The 22,107-nt window shown below is 35.8% G+C and overlaps 1 protein-coding gene across 2 annotated transcripts in view; it reads right to left on the bottom strand.

Moving 5' to 3' along the window:
• The window catches only part of LOC113094446 (neuroligin-3-like), a 65,550-nt gene extending 55,795 nt beyond the window's left edge, over positions 1–9,755 (bottom strand). For both annotated transcript variants that reach the window (XM_026260074.1, XM_026260075.1), the window contains exon 1: positions 9,464–9,755. The gene's annotated coding sequence lies outside the window, so the exon portion shown is untranslated. The remainder of the gene's footprint in view (positions 1–9,463) is intronic.
• Between the last annotated feature and the right edge of the window lie 12,352 nt (positions 9,756–22,107).

The raw sequence follows: 22,107 nt of genomic DNA, 5'->3' as shown, positions 1-22,107 counted from the left end.
GCTTAAATGTGACTCATGCTCTCAAATGAAACTACCTTAATTAAAACAAGAATTATTATGCGGCACTTCACATAGTTGTATTCATTCGCCACACTGAATGTGGAAATATACAGATACAAGCAGATCCTGCCACTGTTTGCACATGAAGAGGCTCATTACATCTTAGCAATGATCTTCAAAGCCTCTTTCCCCATCCTCCATTTCACTTTTCTGCTTTGTAGCCTCTTCAATCCCCAATTCACACTCCATCTCTCATGTGCACCTACGCATACTTGAGATGGCCTATGCAAGGTAAGCCGTACACATAATAGCCACACGCTGCAAATGACACAACAACATCCGTGGTTTGGTCGTCGGCCGTTTCAGACTAGAATACAACACCTGATTTCTGTTTTTGCAAATGACATGTTTCAAAGCAAGTGCTGATAGAATGATCAATTTAGCTTGATTCTGGCAAAGAAATTGCCGGATACACAAATCAGCTGGTCTGCCTGCTCTTTGGATGACAATTCAAACATAATCTAACATTCCTCAGACACGGAGCGCTGTCTCTGCCAAGCACAGAGGCTTGGGAATTTCCCATTATGACTCTATTTCCTTGTCTCCTTCACCCAGACCGCTGTGACACTGACCCACAACGGCTAATTCATCCATGTAGACTTTTTAGGGACTAAAACCAGCCGTCTATTTTTGAAATGACCTCAATTCTGAGGTAAGCTTCTATGTGGCGAAATTAAAGATTCAATATGCAGCAACGCAAGTAACCTAATTAAAGAACCCATGGCTCATTAGACAGATTTATAATACACCCAAGAACACATTAAAGGAATAGTTCACACCAAAATTACAATTCTATCCTGATTCACCCCGTGCAACTATCTTCATGCAAGACAATGCAAACTTATTAAGGTTTATTAAGAACTAAATATAAACAACAGTTGTAGCATCTTGTTGTGTGTCTTGTTGTTTGATAATTGATTATTCATTTTTGGCATACGTTCTCTCTTTTTTTGATTTCATATTAAAACATTTTCCTAGGGAAATTTGGGGCACAATCCCATTTTCAGACTGTGCCAAATGTAGGGCATATTCTGGGCAGCTCGTCTCTCTAAAGATCATTCCATCTAATCAGGAAAACCAAGAACACATTTCGCACATTCATTTACATGCTCTTGCTTGTGACAGATTAATGTCTTATTAATATTCTGGAATGCGTCATGGTCATGTCGTCACAGGGGAACAAGCTACTCTGATAAGCAAGGTGGTTTTAGGAAGCATCTGTGCACAGATGGGCTGTAAGCTTCATAAAGGACAAGGACTGTCTTTAAAAAGGCATTGTCAACCTGGCCTTAGTTAAAAATAGGCTAGACTTCGGTAGAAGACATATCAGTGCTACCAACCACAAACTATCAAGTTCAACTTCATGGGCTGAATTAATTCCTACATAAGATGGTCGCAAAATTTCTTACGGAAATTGTCACACTGAATCTCACATCTTGCTTTAGAAAAATCTGGCTTTATGAAAAATCAGTAAATGTATACCTCTTTGTATCGACATTTCAAAACCACCAACTTAAGAATTTTAGGAGCACTTGAGACACTTGACATTTAGGGTAAAATATATGTGCTCTAAATTAATGTCATGCTGGCACAAAATTAGGGTCAGTGTAATTATCAAAAAGTATTAATCTTGCATGTGGAAGTGAAGCAAATTATCATCCTGTTGAGGTTCTGCATGCTCATCTCCGAGAATCTTGGAGGGACACCATATATTTATTAAATATTAATACCGTCAAATGAATGGAGATTAGATGGGGTGTACGCTTGATTCACTGAAGTCTACAGGTCCTTCTAAAGGTCAGAACGTTATACATAATACTACATTTTTATAATTTCGGAAAATACAAGCAGACAAACAACAACAAAAAAAGTTAGTATGTTGATCTCAGTGATTGTTATCGCACCGCTGTGTTGGAAATGTAGGTACAAAAAAATAAAACAATAACAATCCATTATTACTAACTAAAATAATGTTACTGTAATATACACCTACTGAAGTATTACACTGCTTTGTACCTTTATAATACACTAACAACAAACAAACAGGTGGTAATGAGGAGGTCATAATGAATCAAAGGTCACCTGAGTTAGCCCTTTCACAAGTCATATACTAAATATGAATAAATACATACTTACAGTACATAGACGACGCACACAGAGTAATACACAAAAATACAAAACACTATCATAGTACAACTCATGAAACTAAAATAAAGCAAAAAAAAAAAAAAAAAAAAAGAAAAAAAAAACCTTACCAACATAAGATCATCCAGAAATTAAAATGCTGTCATCATTTACCCACCCTCCACTTTTTCCTTTTTTCAATTTTGACGGTAGCCATTGACTTCCATGGTATTATTTCCATACTATGGAAGTCAATGCATACTGTCAATGCATTAATTAATTATTCTTCAAAATAGCTTCTTTATATATATTTGTAACAATGTAAAAACTTCATAATCACAGGAAGAAGGAGGCGGGAACTGGCATACATTTTTAGTGTTAAAATTACAATCATATTTTACAGTAGTAAAATAGTAATAATAGCATTAGCACTTATTGGACTTAGGAAATATCAATCCACCTACAGAGTGCTTCAGAGAAATATCAATCCACCTAATGCTGCAAATACGTCACATAAACCCGCTGAATGCAGATGGACTCATTGGTAATTTTAACACATATTTACTTCAAAGGTCTCACCCTCCCACTTCTATCACAGCTGAGGAAGTGTTCAGTAAACAGTCTCTGTATGTGATGGAGTGCAGGATTGATGTGTTGGGTAACCCTGCTGCCCACTGCAAACCAAGCAGCATGCATCTATCTGCACTCTCTAACCCTGGAGCAAATGGTCTGGCTGACCAAAGCTGGAGAGACTTCAATAATCCGCAGCATTACTGCAGCCATTCACTCTCCATGAGCTAGCGTCTCAATCCGCTAACATACGCACGACATAACGTGCTCATTTATCACCCAGTTTTCTACTTCACAGGTCCGCTGGCTTCAGGACAGCCTGACCTTCTACCTTCAGCTCTTGTTTACATGGCTTGGTGGCTTTTCTATGTTAATTCCTCAGTAATGGGCTGTATGTACAACTTGACCTTGCTTTAAAACTCTGAACAGAAAAGAGGATGTGAAAACACAGCATGATCCCAGCTGCAGACATGAAACACTGGGGCCTTTAAAACTGTTTTCCTAGGGTGAAAACCCATTACTGAAATTTATGTCACACACGCAATCAAGTGACATTGACTTCAGAATCAAATTTATATCACTTGTATTATTTCTTCCCAGCATACTGTAGGCACATTTCAAATGTGAAGAATTGGCTCCCTTTCAGTTCACGATTTGAACAGTTTTTAATGTGCTTTATTTTCCTCTTGTAAGCTGCTTTATGTTGACTGGCAGAGTTTAAATTATTCTGGTTCATAAAATAACAAGTTAATTTATTAAATATAATGATTTACTCATAAATGTAATTATAGATTTATACTGGTGGAATTTCAAACATTATTGGTATAATTTCATATTTCAGTAAAAAGATGTTCCCAGAAGTCTCTGTGCAATTGCCTCATATTTGCATGTTTGGTAGCAATTTTGCGACAAACGTCACTGTTGACTAGCTGCTTATTAGTGTGCATATAACTAGCATATTGGCTATTTATTAGTACTTACAAAATACATATTATTGTAGAGGTCTATATATGAAGTGGACAGACATGTCAAATGTATTTATTTATTTATTTCTCTCATCTCTTTTACTTTATTACACTGCTGGACAGTAACCTATATTGCCCTTATGACAATTTTATGATTGGTTTAGATACTGCAAAAACCTTTCTCTTCCCATTTTCATCACAGAATAAGGCAGAACATATATTTTATAATAGATGATATATCAATTAGCACTGCATTATTCATGTACATTATTTATTACCTAGAGGTGACTTGAAAATTACACCATATATTGTCGTAATCATCTGTTGATTGTATTAAAGTTTCATCATGATTATGTCAATATTTGGGATTTCCTGACATGTCATGACTTTTTTATTACTTCTATACGTTTTTTTAGGATGTTCTACATGAGAGCGCCCTCAAGGTTCCAGTATGAATGAAACACACATTGCATAAGAGTGTTAAGTGCTCCATAATGTTCACATCCCCTCATTTTGGATACAAATAAATGTCAGGTCATGCACAGACTATCTTTCCTCTTTACATTTAAATCTAGATTCATGCACACCGGCCCTTAAAATCATATAGGTGAACACTATTGCCTGAAAAGAAAAAAAAAAGTGCGGGAGATGAATTTACAGTTTATTCAACTTGGGTGGACATGTCCCCTGTGTACCCTGCATATTGTACGCCCATGTGTTAATGTCTTATTCTGCATGACTATGTTTCAAATCCCAAAATTTAACAACTACCTTCCTACCTTACTATTAATCAGCAGTAAATTAGGAGTTTAATGAGGCAAAATTCATAGTTAATAGCTAGTCGTTAGCTATAACCGTTCCCCAAACTAAAGTATGACCACATATTTTAATTTGTTAAATGTTTTCTGTTAAATTTTTTACTTCATTTTTATTATTGCATTACTGTAGTGTCATTTGTGTTTAGTATCTGTGTAGGCAAAGCTATGCGTAACACTATAATCTTATGATTATTAGCCATGGATAATGGTGGTAAAAAACTGTAAAGTTTAAATGCAAAGCAAATTTTACTATGTCAAGTAGGATTGCATATTAGCATTTTTATCAGCTAATGGATATGGCTAATATACCAAACTGCCATTACATAATGCCTGAACCGTTTTCATGTACTGTACTTTTGTTCACACTGAATATTTCTGGCAACCAAATCAGCCAGGTTTGAACTGTAAATTTAACAGAGATTTTGTTACAGTGTGCAACCCATTATAACCTAATAAAACTAACCAAATGATGAAGAAAAGAACTGCTATTAAATCCCTAATGGCCATGACCCACATATAGGTTTGATGGAGGCGTTCAGATGTGGCCCAGTTGCACTATTCTACATGGTCTTCCTGCTAGCAGCTTTTACTAAGCTCCTTAAAAGGCTGCCCTGAGGATTCAATGATAGCCTCTGGGAACAGCCTCTCAATGCCTTATCTCTGTTCATTTATCCAAAGAACTCCAACGTCTGTGCTGTCCTTAAACAAATCTGTTCTCACACACCCCTAGTTACTGGTTTATTAGAAAAGATTTGAATTCCTTCACAGTTTCATGACAAATGCCTAAAGCTGCTCTTAAAAACCTTTTTCACTGAAGTAAGCCTGGGCCGAGCTGTCTGGTTGACAGAAAACCTCAACGGATTTGTAGAGGACACAAGGAGACATTTTGAAAGACATGCGTTCGAGATGCTGCTCAGCATTAAATCTTTGAAATGGCTATTAAGCGTGCGCATGTGTGTGTGCTTTATAAAAACGCATTCACATGCCAGTTAAAGCACAAAGACAAACACTGTGTTGTACCTAGTGCACACCAGCAGTCTTTTCAAAGAGCAATGGCAGCTCACTTCCTGCAGACTGCTATTAAATTCAGCTCTGAATAAAAGCAAAAGGAAAATGGAAGTTGAAATGATCTGTAAAATCAAGCCTATTATCTTTTTCTGCTATCTGCACTGATGTGTGTATGTATCATTGCTGTGCTGGAGTTAAAAAGAGAAACTTATCCATTTTAAAATAGTTTAAAAGTATATAGGGACTGTATTTGGATAGGATCGTAGATACGTCGTCACACTTGACTAAACTTGACTGAAATAAGTTTTGCTAGAGAAATGGTCAGCATATTGTGTATCACTATTCTGCACAGTCTGAACCTCTGTGGTCTCTGTTTAAAAAGGGTCAATCGGTGACATCTGCCTGGTGTCTTTTTTCATTAAATTGAATATACATTTTTTTTTATTTAAATTTTTTACATACGGTATTTCAGGCATAAATTAAATTCATATAACTGATCAATTTAATGTAAAATTATTTAAAATGTAATTATTTGTCATGTTAGCATTCCACAAATTAGTTTATAATAAACTTCTGAGTATGCAGTTATACTCTTCTTTGCTTTAATGCTCCGTAAAAATGATTTGTTGCACTGCTATGATGATTAAATAAAATTAATTGTACTTTATTACAGTATACAGTATAGTTTGGGTACATCATTGACGAGAATGCAACAAATGAATACGTTAAATATCAAACACATTTTAGTAATTTAGAGGATACATTTGTTTAATTGTCATGAAAATAAAATTACAATTAATATATATATATATATATTTTTTTTTTTTTTTTTTTTTTTTTTTTTTTCTTTAGTTTTTCTTGGGATTTCTGAGTGAAATTTAATATACTCATAAAGATATTAAATGTAACACTTTGAAATATGTCTGGAATGCAAAACAAAATAGATGCATGAGTGTTTACTCATCCCTGAGAGAGAAAAAAAAAAAAATCCAAGACATTCATTCCGTTCAGATTGACAGAAAACCACATCAGTCCTCATTTGCGTTCAGTTCTCTAGCAGGTTCTGCAGGACTTTACATTCAAACACTTTAAGCTGAAACACAGGGGCAGATGAAGATTGCAGTCTTCTGAGTGACCTTCATCTGAGTGATGGCAATAGTCCAGTGTTTTTCAACCATGGAGGTCAATAAAGGTGATTCGGAGAACAGATCACCTGATTTGATCTAACAGTGAAAGATTACAGCGACAGAATTGATGTTATGAGACTTTTCTTGTCTTGACTTGACTTTCCGGTTCTGTTTTCAAGCATGACATCAAAGTTTTTTCCTGTCATTCAGTGTATAGAAAATTGTAGTAACAATGAAAACAGGAAAACCCAGCAGCTAGCAATGAGTTTTGCAGCATAACATGTTCAAGATATATTGACCATGATACTAAATCCCTTTGATCATTTTACATCAAACCGGGGGAAAGATGGCTGAGAGTGAATTTGCCAAATTAGTAATTTTCCTGGATGTTTTGACAGTATTCATATATAGACCCAGGAACATGCCCTACTTGACAAAATCACAGCAAATAATAATAATAATAATAATAATAATAATAATAATAATAATAATAATAATAATAATGTTATGAAGAATGTTATATTTATCAAATTTTCTATTTATATTTAATTCATATAAATATAATTTATATTTATTTTCTTACCCTTAATTCCATAAAAAAAAAGAGAGAAAAAAAAAAGAAGAAACAATTTGCCAGCAGGCTCAGAAAAATAACAGATTTCTAGACATTCCCTGAAAAAAAAAAAAAATAAATAAATAAATAAATAAATAAATAAGTAAATATAAATAAATAAATAAAATGTGTGTGTGTGTGTGTGTGTGTGTTTAAGATTAATAGTGCAGGCTGTTCTTGTACTGTAAATTTTGAATAATAATACTTAACAATAAATAACACTGTCATGAAAATACACTAGAGCAGCAAGTGCATAATAAATCGCCACAGTTGTTCTGGATTTATCTAGTCCATTTGAAAAAGACAGGCCTGTTTCTTACGACATGTTTCGTTAACTTAAAGGCAGACATCGCAAAGATGCAAAGAGCTCAGAACTCAGATATGTCATTCAGAATGGATTTAAATCAGCGGCTACTTCAAAAATACCAGTGTACGTGGCCAAAATAGAAATAAAGACATTGGTAAAGAGAGGAAATTCAAAAGCAGGACCATGCATAATCCTTCAAGACACTAAATGCCAGAGCACATAAATAGGTTCCCTCGTAAAACACAAGATAAAGTATCGTGAATGGCAGGGCTCCGGAATTAGGCTTTCTTTGGAGATACCATCTACTAGGACCAATCACAATCACTTAAAGTGCAGTGTATTTTCTCACAAAGAAATAAGCCTGACCCTAACCCAACTCTAACCCTTCTAGAAGTGAGCGCTGAAATATGCTCTTCACTGATAGGGAATGGCAACAGCAATCCCTTTTAATATGTTGCTTTTACGGACAATTGCTTATTCACCAAATCACCATGACAACTCCAAGGCATATCTCTCTTTCTCTTTCTCTTTCTATTTCTTTCTCTCTCTCTATGCTTTGCAATTCAGTGCAAATCGTCTCCCAAGTCTTTTAAACTACAGTTTGACAGCCTCGTCCTTGAAATTAAAACTGCAAAGCCAATCTTTAAACTTTAAATGAAAATATGAGCGGCCACCGGCAGTTTAACACTGAAAGTTGCAGTATTTTGTTCATGTGAAACAACCAATTAAGATTAAGATTATCTGTTGAATGTATGTGACTAATTAAAGGGGAAACAGTTTCAATTTAGAACTATTTCAACCAACATTTTTCAAATTCTTCTATAATTTTCATGCATGCAGTTTTTATGAGATCATATTAGTTGAGACGATATGGCATACTTGTAATAAAAATAAAAATAAAAGACTTGTCATACAGCAGGGCAATTAATTTTTTTTGTAATTCAATAAAAACATTTTTTTTTTTTAAATAAAGGAAATGGTTATCAGTTACAGACTCCAGATATACATTTATTTTTTTATATATTAGGCTACACATTTATTCATATTTTATGAAACATGTTTTAAGAACATGTATTTATATGTAACACATATAAAACCCATGATTTCAACATGTATTGTGTCAATTTAAATTGACGTATGTATGATAATAATAATAATAATAATTGTGAAAATAACTGCAACATGTTGAAAATGGATTTACAATAGACATCTTCCGTGAGAATATAAACCCAGTCATCAGCTGGTAATGGAATCCACCATAACATGAACGCAACATGCGTTTAAAATGACACGCCATCTGGTAGCGACGCGACAAAACTACTAAAACCAACGAAACTGTGCAGCGCGCGACGCGTCTTTAGAGGTTGCGGCTGGAATCCTGACGTCGGTACCAAGTCTACCACTTATTATTATTATTATTATTATTATTATTATTATTATTATTATTATTTAATAGGCTACGAGCGACCGGACGCGACGCGACGCTATGGAAAGCTCTAACGCTGGCTCTTCTACGAGCATTTACCGGGGGCGTTCTAGTTTTGTCGCGTCGCTCGCTTGCAGTGCAGATGGGGAGTAACAAGTGCAAGAGATCCTCATCTTGATCTCCTGTTACTTTTGCCGGCATCGCAGCCTGCCTAATTCACTTCAACAAGACCGCTTCACCCATTCTTCATCTACGGAACTGCACATCTCCTCGCCACAGACGCAGGGAACACTGAAGTTCACCCAATTGTTAAGAGCTAATCCTGACATAAGAGATGCTGGGATAAGACAAAGCGTGCGCACCGCTTTATCCAGTATGTTCGTGACTAATATGGTGACTAATAACTTCTCCTCATAAACAAGCATTATCTTTATAAACAACTCACCTGCTTTGGTAAAATATCAAATCCTCCATTCCTGGTATTCCTGTTCCCTAAAAAAGCCGTGATGCGTGTGTGTCTGTGGTAATCCGTGGCAGTCGTGTTAAGATTTCTTCATGCAATTCGTGTGACCTTTTCCAGCGAACGCATCCTTCATCCTTTACACTCCAGTCACATTCTCCTGTTTTTAATGCGCGTATGATCCTGGTGCTCCGGTCCTGCGTGTTCGTGAGCTCCCCATACGAGCTTCACGAGTGCGCGCTGCGCGGTGACGCTTGAGTGTTCGGGAACGCCGGCACCCGGCGCGGGTTACTAGGAAACCGAGAAGCATACACACTTGCTGCATGCAGGATAGAGGGGGTGTGAGTAACCCTGCTTTCCAGGACATCTATAGAGAGCTTTTTGTTGTTGAATTATTTGCATTGCATTTCCACAACATAAAACCAATAAAGCCATATAAAGAGCAGAATAGCAAAATAACCCAAACACTGAAGCAATCTCATTTTGACTAAATGATGTGTGATTTATAGGGGAGCCAGGGGCTAAATGTAACACGTTGTACTTCAGGAAATATTTTTCTCTGGGTAGATTTTAATTTTAAAGATAATTTATATATAGACCATTACCTTGTGGGGCATGTTGTCACAATAACAGTCTGCTGATAACTCAAACCGCTCTATCTAGCTATGTATTTCATATTTTTTACTTATGTGTGTCAAAAATCTTTGTTTTGGACAGCAGAAACAGCAACATGACTTTATTTGTTTATTTTAATTAAAAACTATATATATATATATATATATATATATATATATATATATATATATATATATATATATATCGATATATAGATATATATAGTGCTTTTTGCATGAAATTTGTTACACACACACAAAAGTTTGAACAAAAGACTTCATATTACAGTTTTTTACAATCACCAGGACACATTTGTCAATACTAAAGTCACTTTTTCAAAACTCTTCACACGGTTATCTAACAGTAACCATCTTTCAACTTGACACTTGAATCAACAGTAGTTAATTTCAGATTAAAATCCACAAAAAATACAAAATTATTTAATTACTGTTTCAAATGAAGGAATTCTTACACTAGCAAAGGTTTTTTTCCAAATGAACAGACCTTATCACACATAACACAACAACCTAAAAAAACTCTAATAACAGGTAGCATAAGAATGATACTCTACTGTTTATAATTCACTGCATATATTACATGATCCATCCAAAATTATTCCTAAGTGTTCCATTTTTGAATAGATGGTAATGAAAGTGAAAGACTACTTTAACACTTGCGAAGATGTTCAGCTACATGCAACTTATCTGATAGTATTAGATTTTTTTACATTCAGAATGTTTTTCTGTTATTACTGTAGAAATATTGAAAATTTATATTTTATTCATTTTTGTACTGCACTAGATTTTGAACTTACTGTATGTTTAACAGTTTTGAAAACAGTATGTAGACATGTGCTTTTCACAGTACAGAAAGTTTTGGTGAAGTTTGTGTCAAAGTGGCAAAATAATTCATGCAATTTGACAGATGTACTCAATGAATGCATTATGTGCCAAAACAAAGATAAATGATTCAGAGCTTAGCCTACATAGACTGATGTTGTGCTCGCTGTGTAAAGAGTTTTGAAAAAGTGGCCTAAGAACTGAGAAATGTGTCCCAGCGATTGTAGAAAAAAAAAAAAATAAAAAAAAATAACAACAACTGTAATATATAGACCTTATGATAACTTCCTCATGTGTCAACTACCCTCGCTTGTTTTTTTTAGGGTACAAACGTATAGTTTACAAATCTGGTGGGAACATCCCAGAATTCTCATTGCTGAGTTTATTCACGAACGAAGGCAAATTCTGATTTGTGGGATGCAGCCAGGTGATCAGAGTTAAAATTTCAAGCAGTCGTTGTCGACTCGGTGACTGGGCAACCAGAGCGCAGAGATTAAAGTCATTTGGATCTGAATGGCTGCTATAGCTTCCTGGATAAAACAGTAATTTAATCATTGAATGAGAATGCTTGCGCAGGCCATGTGTGTGAACACACTTGCTCGAGGGAAAGGAGATTGAGAATTCTCAGTGTGCGAGCTTTAATCGCCAAAATTGAGCTTTTCTGGCCTTTATATTTCCCTCCAAAATGACTGAAGCCACTTACAGTGCATTTGTTGCCGTTGCCTAACCGCAAGTCAGTCATCGGAGAGCTATTATGTATATTTATGCATATTTTGTTTTGTCATTTGCGCTTTACTTTAGTACCTCATGCGATTTTGTGCCTTCTGTCTCTATGATGCTCTGCGGGGGTTTGAAATGAAGGTGTGCCAAAGGTGACACAGAGGGATTTTCCTCTTTCAAAAGCCACACAAAGCAACAATAAAGCAATTCATTACAGAACACACATCCCAATGAACCAGTATTTTACTCTGCGGTGCTTCTCACAGAGGTTCTTTGTATGAAGCCCGTGTAGCACAACACAATCGGATACCTTCTTCTAAAAACAGGAATTAGAGCATTGGATCCCTAGTGTTTTTCATCCTTCTCCCCCTTTCTGAGTATGTTTAATGACAGCTGGGAATTTGCTCCGACCCAACCCCTTTACAGAGAGAGCTAATTAGCAGGTTTCCTCCTGTCTGTGGTGCCACCAGATGGATTCCCAGAATGCAACCTGCCAATGTCAGTGAGCAGGGCTTTGCAGGTGGATCCAGTAGACTGGGACTGCCTGGAAATGGACTTCTGCACTGTCCACCAGAATCTAATTTCAGCAGGTTTTCAATCCTTGTGAATTGTGATTGTTTTACAGGCAATTGGGAGGGTGTAAAGTAACTGTGGATCAGTATACATGTAATGAATGTCTATAAAGTCACCATTATTTCTAAAACAGCTCATAGAGAGCTTCAGAGAGTGAAATAGCAATGACAATTATGGAAATTCAACAACAAGACAGTTCAGATTCCACTGTAAAGCAGCTCTAAAAGATGATAGGCCTTAGTCAGGCTAGTGCCATAGTTAGTTTTTGACAGGAATGAAAACAAGGTTGTAAGGGCTAGAGGTACAGTGCATATAGTCTGTCTGGTTGTTTAATAAAATTTAACAGTTTTTTTAGTTGAACAAATGGATTCAATGCCCCTTACTATAACTGTGACATGGCGACAACATGCTACTAAAGCAGCTCTTCTTCATCTTGAGCAGCTGTACAAACTGTGGCCACTGTAATCTGAACAAGACATTTGTTGTAGTCCTTGAAAAGTGTTTTCTGTCAAAATGTCTCCCTTTGGAGTTGACTTTGCACAAATCATTTTTGTAAGCTCAAACAGCAATATTAAACACTAACTAAAGATTAAAAAATGTATTGTATTAAGCATTATAGGACCCCTTTAAATATAATATGGCATTTAACTGGTCTCTAGTTTATTTAGCTAAAGACAGTTTTTTTGTTCAGTTCAGATCAATAACAGTGAGAACTTCATCAATTTGAAACAAGTTGAATTCAACTGTAAGTTTTACGAAAGGCAATAATGTCATTATTAAGCTTGAATCAGTTCAATGTTGATTCAGTTTAGTTCAATACCAGTGTCGATGTTGAAAGATGTGATTCAGCTGTGAAGTGGCTCTACAGAAGATGATAGTGCCACCATCCAGCTTAGTTCAGTTCTAGTTTGCATTCATATACTTGATATTCAATCATTGGTGTTTACTTAGTATCGAATACCTTACCAAAGAGCAGTATAATAACTTAATCCTCAGAAGCAAGCAACGTAAACTTCTGCAGAGAGCAGAAGGTTGCTTTCATCCAGAGAATTGAGAATTTTCTGTTGTTTTGAAGGTTAATATACAGAGCCAGGCATGCAAAGTCACAGCCGCACAATGGGACGTTTAGAGGACTACAAAGTGACCTGGGCTGTGCTTAAATGGAAAATTTTGTTCCTGCAGATCAACTGTTGGGGCATGACACTAGCAATGTCAATGTCAAGGATTTGATTCTGAGGAAACACACATAAAATGTGTAGAATGCACTGTAATTTACTTTGAAGAAAATCCTCTGCCACATGCACAACTGTAAATAAATGTAAGAGAAAAGTGAAGCTGTTAATGTTTGTATGCACTGATAAAAAAAAAAAAAAAAAAAAAAAAATTGCACAAAGCAGTTTACATTATATTATAATATCTTCTTCTCATGTTGTGTTGGGCCTCATCCATTCTCTCTTAAATAACTTAATGGTACCATTTGATTGGTTGAGGGTTCACACAAACTATTAAGAACAGCTATGCTTATGGGAAATATTTTTCCCTACGCAGCATAAAAAGGAAAGCAAAACTTCCTTTTGCTGAAACAAGAATATTATAGGCAGTATAATAACTTCCAATCGCCCGGGAGGGAAAACAAAATAAGATATAGGGTTTGATTAGCTCTGAAACTTAGAAACATGAAAACTGCTTTCATTATAGGAATAATGCTCCCATAAATATGTTTTACTAATATTTCAGCATAGACCACCATTCAGACATTTGGAGTTGGAAAGATTTTTTTAAATGATTTTGAAAAAAAGTCTCTGTTGCTCACCAAGGCTGCATTTATTATATCAAAATACTAGTGGAGTGTTGAGACCGTATTTGTTTTTGTGATGCCATGTTAGTCTTATCATGTGTAACCTGCAGCTCCAGAGTGATTCACAGAGTCACATACTGTAGCATTTATGACTCAGATGATTGGCTCAAAAATTAAGAAAAGATGTGAAGACGCTGCACACTTCTGGGGGGTCCTGAACCAGCTGAGCATCCACCGTTAAGATGAATATGAATTGAGATGAACCGCAGGCATTTGCGACCCCCTTGGTGTGAAGGTCTTGTATACAAACAAGGTCACATTTAGATATGTGGAAGTTTGAATGTCCTGTGGTGCCAACAGATGGATTCCCAGAACGCAACTTGCCAATGTCACTGAATAGGGTGCAATATATTTCATTGGTAACAATTTATAGTAACTTGAGTTAATTAACAAACATTATATAATTCTTGATGGATCATTAATTAATATATATTCAAAGAGTTAGAAATGTGAGATAATGTGCTTGTCAATGTTTGCTAATAAACTTATTAAACATTAGATAATGTTCAAACAAATCATTATTTCACGTAAGTTAAAATGCTTGCAAATGTCATTAAACTGTCAATTCTATGCTAGATTTTTAAAAATCTACAATTGATTTTAACAGATGTTATAAAATGAGTAAAAGTTTTTTTTTTTTTTAATGCACAACACATTTGCTGCTACTGAGGTTGTGATAGGTTAAGGTTAGGGACAGGTTTGGTTGTGTGGTTATGTTGGTTAAAGGGTCTAATTGATTATGATAAGGGAACACGGTTCTGTTTATATTATATTGTTTTATAAATTAACAAATATTTTCTTTTAAAAATTATGTTTTCCCCTGTTTATTTATGATTCAAGGAATATCCTGTCCAATGATATACAGAAGAGTAGTACACTAGAGTGCTGAGTCAATAATAATAAAAAAAAAATGCACCAAAATTACAATATATTATGCTATTTTATATATTTGGCAAGCATTTAGCTTTATTAATTAATATGTTTAACCAGCCACGCTTTACACAAACATCGTTCCAATGCCCATAAAGATACCAAATGGTTAGTAATAATTTATAAACATTTGCAAATGATGAATAGTTCCACTTTAGATACTGGTTACTGCAAAAATATGAACAATTAATTAATAGTCTATTTGTTAAGATGTGTACATTGAGGTCTACACAACAAACAAAGACCAACAAATGAAGATCATATGAACTGAAAGTTTACTGACATTTGTAAGCATTTCAACTGACACTTAATGATCAAATGTTAATCAATAAGTAATGTTTAGCAAGTTCATTAGTAAACATTAACAAGAACATTATCTAAAATTTCTAGCTTTGTGAAAACATATTAACTAATGTTTGTTTATGATTTATAAATGAAAGTTATTATAAAGTTAAGCGTACTATTCCTTTAGGTTAGTTGTTACTTAATATAACTGTGAATCAGACGTATTGTACATTAAATGTATGATTCCATTGAGATTTTGTCTTTTCTGCTATATCAGGACACTGATATAAATAACCCATCATAAATGTGTTTTGAGGAGGTCATTGTTATAGAGAGCATAGAGGTTTGTGCAAGGTGAACCATGGACTGTCAGGAGCTATCGAGGGGTTAGGAGAAAACACAGCTTCTAGAAGCACATCAAAGAAGCCACTGAATGAATTATTAATTATATTGGGAGAGACATTTTGACAGTCAGAAAGTAACAGACGAAGGTGAGATAAAAATACACAGGAAATGGGTAAACACACAAAACAGACAATTATCATAATGATGCAATCACCAAAAGAAAAACACATAAATAAATAAGTAAATAAATAAATAATTCATCATCTGTACTCATTCTGCCCTTGAAGAAAAGAAAAATGGTACAAAAGCTGTCAATGGTATGGTGACCTTTCAAAAGGTATATCTTTGTACCTTATTGAACCCTGAAGGTTTCATATTATATAATTCATATTCACTTATGCCTCCACTGCTAAAAGGACATGCTATCATAAAAAAATTAACAATTGCTTGAATTCTCGCATGCTCTTTAAAACATTTCCCTCCCTCCTTTGTCCTCCTCCTTCCCCTCTTTCATCAACTCTAACAGCTGCCGACTTTAAAATTAAAACCATAAGTGCAAAGTTTTCCACAACATTTAGACAAGCTCATATAATCCTTCTAGTTAAGAAATTCACCCTTAACCCATCTCTTATAGAGAACTACAGACCGTTTTCCCTTCTTCCTTTTATTGCAAAAACACTTGAATGAGCTGTGTTCAACCAAGTCTCTGCCTTTCTCACACAGAACAACCTCCTTGGCAGAAACCAGTCTGACTTCAAAAGTGGACATTCAGTGAGACTGCCTTGCTCTCAGTTGTTGAATCCCTAAAACTGGCAAGAGCGGAATCCAAATCTTCAGTACATATCTTGCTGGTCTGTCCACTCCTTTTGACACGGTTAACCACCAGATCCTCAGTTCAACTCTATTGGCAAAGGGCATCTCATGAACCGCACTTCAGTGGTTTGAGTCTAACCTATCAGATAGGTCCTTCAAGTAAACTTGAAGTGGTGAGGTGTCCAAGTCGTGACATCTAACTACTGGTGTGCCTCAGGGCTCAGTTCTTGGACCACTTCTCTGTCTACATGGCATCAATAGGTTCTGTCATTCAGTAACATGGCTTCTCATATCACTGCTATGTTCATGACACTCAACTCTACCTCTCATTCCATCCTGATGATCCGACAATAGCTGCTCACATCTCAGCTTGTCTGAAATATATTTCTTGCTGGATGAAGCACCATCACTTTCAACTCACCTTGCCAAGCCAGAACTGCTTGTTGTTCCATCGAACCCATGGTTTCATCATGGACTATTGCAATGCTCTCTTGGCAGGTCTTCCAGCCAGTTCTATCAATCCTATACAATTAATCAAGAACGCAGCAGCCAAAAAGAATGCACGTCACACCTGTTTATCAATTTGCACTGTCCACCAATAGCTGCTCGCATAAAATTCAAATCATTAATATTTGCCTACAAAACCACTACTGGCTCTGCACCCATTTTCCTAAATTCATTACTTCAGACTTATGTGCTCTATTCTAATTCTATTCTTAAAAAACTTGCATTCTATTAATTTACTAACTGCTTGTCTGGTAGCACTTTATTTTACAGTCCTGTTCCTCATGTACATACTATGTACTTATTATAGTAATTACAATAACTATGTAATAAATAGGTACTAACCCTGAATCTACCCCTAAATCTAACCCTAACCCATTGTAGTTACCTTGTGTTACCAGAACCTTCTTAGATAAATACACTGTAAGTACACTATAATTACATGTTAGTACACGTACTGTAAAATAAAGTGCAACCGCTTGTCTTCTTAAAAAAGATTGCTCTATTCTTTTTCAATTCTATCTGTTTTCTTTTTATTTATTATATAATTAAAGCAAAAAACAACCTCGCTACCTTAAAGGTACATATTGGTACCTGAGCTGTTCATATTAGTACCCTTTGAAAGGGCACAAACCCAGTGATAACCTTTGTACCGTTTAGTATTTGTTTTTTGTTTTTTTTGTTTTTGAGTTGCTGTTCCAAAGAAAACCAGACTGAAATTTAAGCCATTATTCAATGCTAATCTTATTTTGACCTTTATAATGAGAAGACAAGATTTCCAGAACATGATTCCAGTGAGTCCAAACTCAGTAGTGCAAGAGTCTGCGTGTATACATTTATCAGCATCCGTACCAGAGCTCACAGCAAGGGCGATATTCAGATAGACTCACAGCTTTATTTCTCCAGCGTCCAGAGGAACAGAAGTTCCAGACTCTCCCACCTGCAAAGCCTCCATCTGCTCCTTTTGTCACAGAGCAACGAAACGAGAGAGGCAGGAACCGTTAACACAACACTGCCATTTTTGCGGACACAACTAGCGCTGCTTCAGTAGGTTGCATTTCAATTTGAGCAGTCTGACTGTTGTAGAAGCTTATTATTGTGCTTAGCAGTATTTTTGATCTCATATTCAACCCAACATGATGCACTTTTTAAGCTTTTTATTTTGATAATTATATACACTATCATCACAAACATCCTTTATTATTATTATTATTATTATTTTTACACTGATCCATGGATGTTAAAGGGTCATAGGGTCAAACCATATGCAAACCTTTATTTTTAAGAATGTAGGTACGTAAAGTGTTAGATGCTGGTCTGGTGTGGAACAACCTGAGTGATCTGCACAAAACCCAAACCAGAATCCCACTGAACACATTTGGATTGATAATTCTGAGTCCCATCGCCCGGTGTTAGCACCTGACCTCACTGATGCTTTTGTTTCTAAATGGGAGAAAATCTCTACTAGGTAGGACATTCTGTTGTAGCCCTCGGACCAAGGGATATGATTGGACATTTTATGGTCCAACACCTTCCACAGACAATATAAAAATAAATACATTTAGATGACCTAACTTAGTGATTGCTGTCGGGATTTGAAGAGACTTTCAACTAGCATGACAAAACATGGTTTTGAATCAGATCACTTTCCCTGCCTTCAAATGACTCTTCAAACTGATTTGTGATGGGAATAGGGAGAAAGTGGGAAATGGTGAATAAGTCAAAAGTTATGTAGAGTATTCTTACTTTTCTGCTCCTGTTAACAGACGGGCTGGAGGGTGAAGTGAGTACAAATAGCAATTCCCAACAAGACACTCATGAGAGTTTGGTGGGTTTCAATCCTTGTTTATTAGCTTTGATCTATATGCTATGCTACTCCTACAAGGCACACACATACAGTACAGTTATACACATTAAAGTGTATATTCCTCATACAGTAAAATATGCCAATTATTATTGTTATTATTATAATTATTATTATTTTGTACTATACTTTATTTATTATAATGCTCTCAAAAATGATATATAAAAGCCTCCTTCTAATACCACATACTGCCAGCCAGCAATAGCATAGAATTGCAGTTACATAGTCCTTTGATATTTCTCATCCTAATTTCCCGGACAGGACAGAAAACGGCACTCATCAGGCCATTCAAAAGGTCTTTAAATGTCATCCTTTCACTTGAAGATATACTGTAGACCCCACATAAAGTTGTGTTCACATTCACTATTGTTTGCAAAATTCTGTGTGTGCTGGAAATCCAAAGGAATCTGTGCAATTGAGAGTTTTGGGTGTAGTTGAAAAGTTCCCCATGCAGATTTAGCACATTTTCAAGATGCTCACATGGATTTGCCCTGTTGACCAGTAGAAAATGACATCTTTGTGAGCTGTGCTTCAGACATCTCTAACAAAAGAAAACTGACCTTTTTCCCTGCAATATGTTGCTAATGTGACTGAACCTTAAATGTTGTGTGTTGATATAATACTCTTAAGAAAAGTGTGTAAAAATAGGGCACAGTGTTCTTTGTTAATATTCAGTTTCCATTTAGATTTTTTTTTTCACAGTTATTTTAGCCTTATTTTGAATTACACTTTACATTGTGTTGTGCTTTAGCGATAAAGAAAATCCATAAACTTAACAGATAATGTTGTGGTGGAAAATTACTAGTAACATTTCCCTTTTTTTTTTCTTACAGTGCAAGTATATGAACATGTTTTGCATAAAATCTGTCTCTATATTGAATAGCATTGCTGGAAAGATACACTGACCAATCATACAGGATATGTTTTATAATCATTTTTTTTAACCCATGAAACACCTGCTCTGTTTTGATGTTTATCACATTCATTCTAGAAGCTCTCATGTAACTACTTGCTCTTTGCTCTCACATGATACTGTGATAATGACATGATGCTATGTAAATGCAGAAATCATAGTCTGCATGAGAAGGCAATCTTGCACATGTAGCACAGAATAATGGACAAGAAGACCTGCAATATCACATCCTTTCTGCTTCAAGCCCACCTGAAGACCAATCGCTATCTAATCTGCAGCCGTTTCTCACCTATCTCTCAGAGCTGCTGGAAAACTTTCTGACAATTGAAGATCCAGTCCTTTGTGGTGCGGCTTTAGATGACAACAATAATGACAAAATGAGGAGGACATCTTTTTCTTCATCAACTGATCAATAATGCATAGGAATCACATGAATAATTTTCCCCCTAATGGATATTGCTTGCTCAGAAAGAATTTCTCAGCCTAGATTTAAAAAATTCAGTATGTGAAATGATGCATTACTATGTGACAAAGTGATTTTAGAAGGGAAAGGGAGAATGGTGCAAATGCATCAGGGAACATCTGCAGGAGTGCCTGCACATAGTGGCTGCTGCCTGCTTGTGATTGGCTTGATGGCGCCTGGACGCGACATCACACTCTTCCCACATCTCTTTTCAGTCTTTGCAGCAGACTTGCCAGCTAAATCTCTTCATATGCATCCAAATACAAGGATGGCAACACATTTTTACTGATAGGATAGTATCAGGATCATGTTCCACTTAGCAAAATCTTTCTGCCACCTCATAGTGATGTAATATCTACCACAACCTCAAGTTTTACAGCAAGAAATTGATTGAGCTTATAATAGCACTGAACATTTGCAGTCATAAATTCCCCCAATCTGCTTCAATAACTTGTGTACCATATGCATTTATGGATTTATTTAATCAAGGAAAGATGACAGTTATTGAAAATAGAATGAAATATGGAGAATATATATTTTTTTAAATAATATTAACTCACCACTGTCGAGTGGCTTAAAAATGTTTGCTCTATATCTTTGGTTAATCATAACGTTAGCACTAGGACTTTTAGAAATCAATGTGAAACCCTGAAAAGCACAACAACCAAACGTGCACGTCATGTTATAATACTGACATGAAGCAATAGTGACAAAATGCAAAGCTTCAAGTCAACCGAGCAATAAAGCAGCGCGGCCGGTCAAGTCGCATGGTGTAACCTGCTTCCACCCACCTCCCATACAATATGCATATGCTATCAAAGTAAAAAATCAGCCATGAAAGTTTAATAAGCACAGGGATGGGGAGAGGCTTGAAAGAGTAGGTGATTTGCTGAAGGCAGTGTGGAATTGTTTTAAAAGAGCATGGAGAAAGGCAGGAAAACCTGGAAAAACAAGGGGGAAAAATTATTATATTATATGCCCTTTAATAAAGGTAAACCATTTTAATGAAAAATCATGCCTCTGGTTTAAAGGCATGCTTTGCTTTGTATGTGCATCCCAATTCTCTTTGCTTAAACAGATGGCAAAACACCAAGAGCAAACAAATGATTGGCTTCAGAGAATTTCTGAAACCTCTAGAGGAAATGAAATCCACGTGATGCACTTCTGCAACATAGGGCCAAAACGACGAATATAATGAAAGCAAAGAGAGCTTGACGGGCTGACTGTGTGAGGTCAGGATAACCTCTGTGAAAATGCTTAAGTTACATGAGCAGAGATCAGGTCAGTGGTTAAACTTCTCTTCTAGGGCCAATGCCATCGTATTAATATTGGCTTTGACATGCATCCAACCAGAATCGGCAGTTTTAGCTCACAGCAATAATTATGTAAAGTTCAGGTCCCGCCCACGATGGACTTATTTTAAAATCTGATTGCCCCCTGAATTACCTTCACAAACCCAGACAGCATCACACGGCCGGTCCTCACTGGGGATGTTGTTGCTAGGCAACTGAAGACACTGGCTCTGGATGCTCTGAAATTCTTTGGTGCAAGGGAAGACTCTATTTAATGTTGTACAAAACCTAAATGAATGTCTAAAACTCAAAATCACAAAGAATTCATTTTGGTGACAGAACATTCTGTGCTTTTAAATGATTTTTATATGGACCTCTTCCTGGATTTCTTGGAAAACGGAACTGAACACACTCTCAGCAGCACATTTACACAGTAACAAATTAAGATTCGAGGGAATAAAGACTCATTACGCAGAGCTAAAACTGCATTCTTAGTTGAGGAAAGTATGATTGATATGCTCATTAGCAAACAGAAGCAGTGCACATATAAAAAACTCACAAAGGAGATATTTTTAATATCTCATTTGTTTCTCCTAGACAACAATGAGATTTCTT

This window comes from Carassius auratus, unplaced genomic scaffold (genome assembly GCF_003368295.1).
Source record: "Carassius auratus strain Wakin unplaced genomic scaffold, ASM336829v1 scaf_tig00215385, whole genome shotgun sequence".
NCBI classification, from domain to species: Eukaryota; Metazoa; Chordata; class Actinopteri; order Cypriniformes; family Cyprinidae; genus Carassius; species Carassius auratus.
The sequence above is the reverse complement of the archived record's forward strand: the minus strand, read 5'-3'. Positions and strand labels throughout refer to the sequence as shown.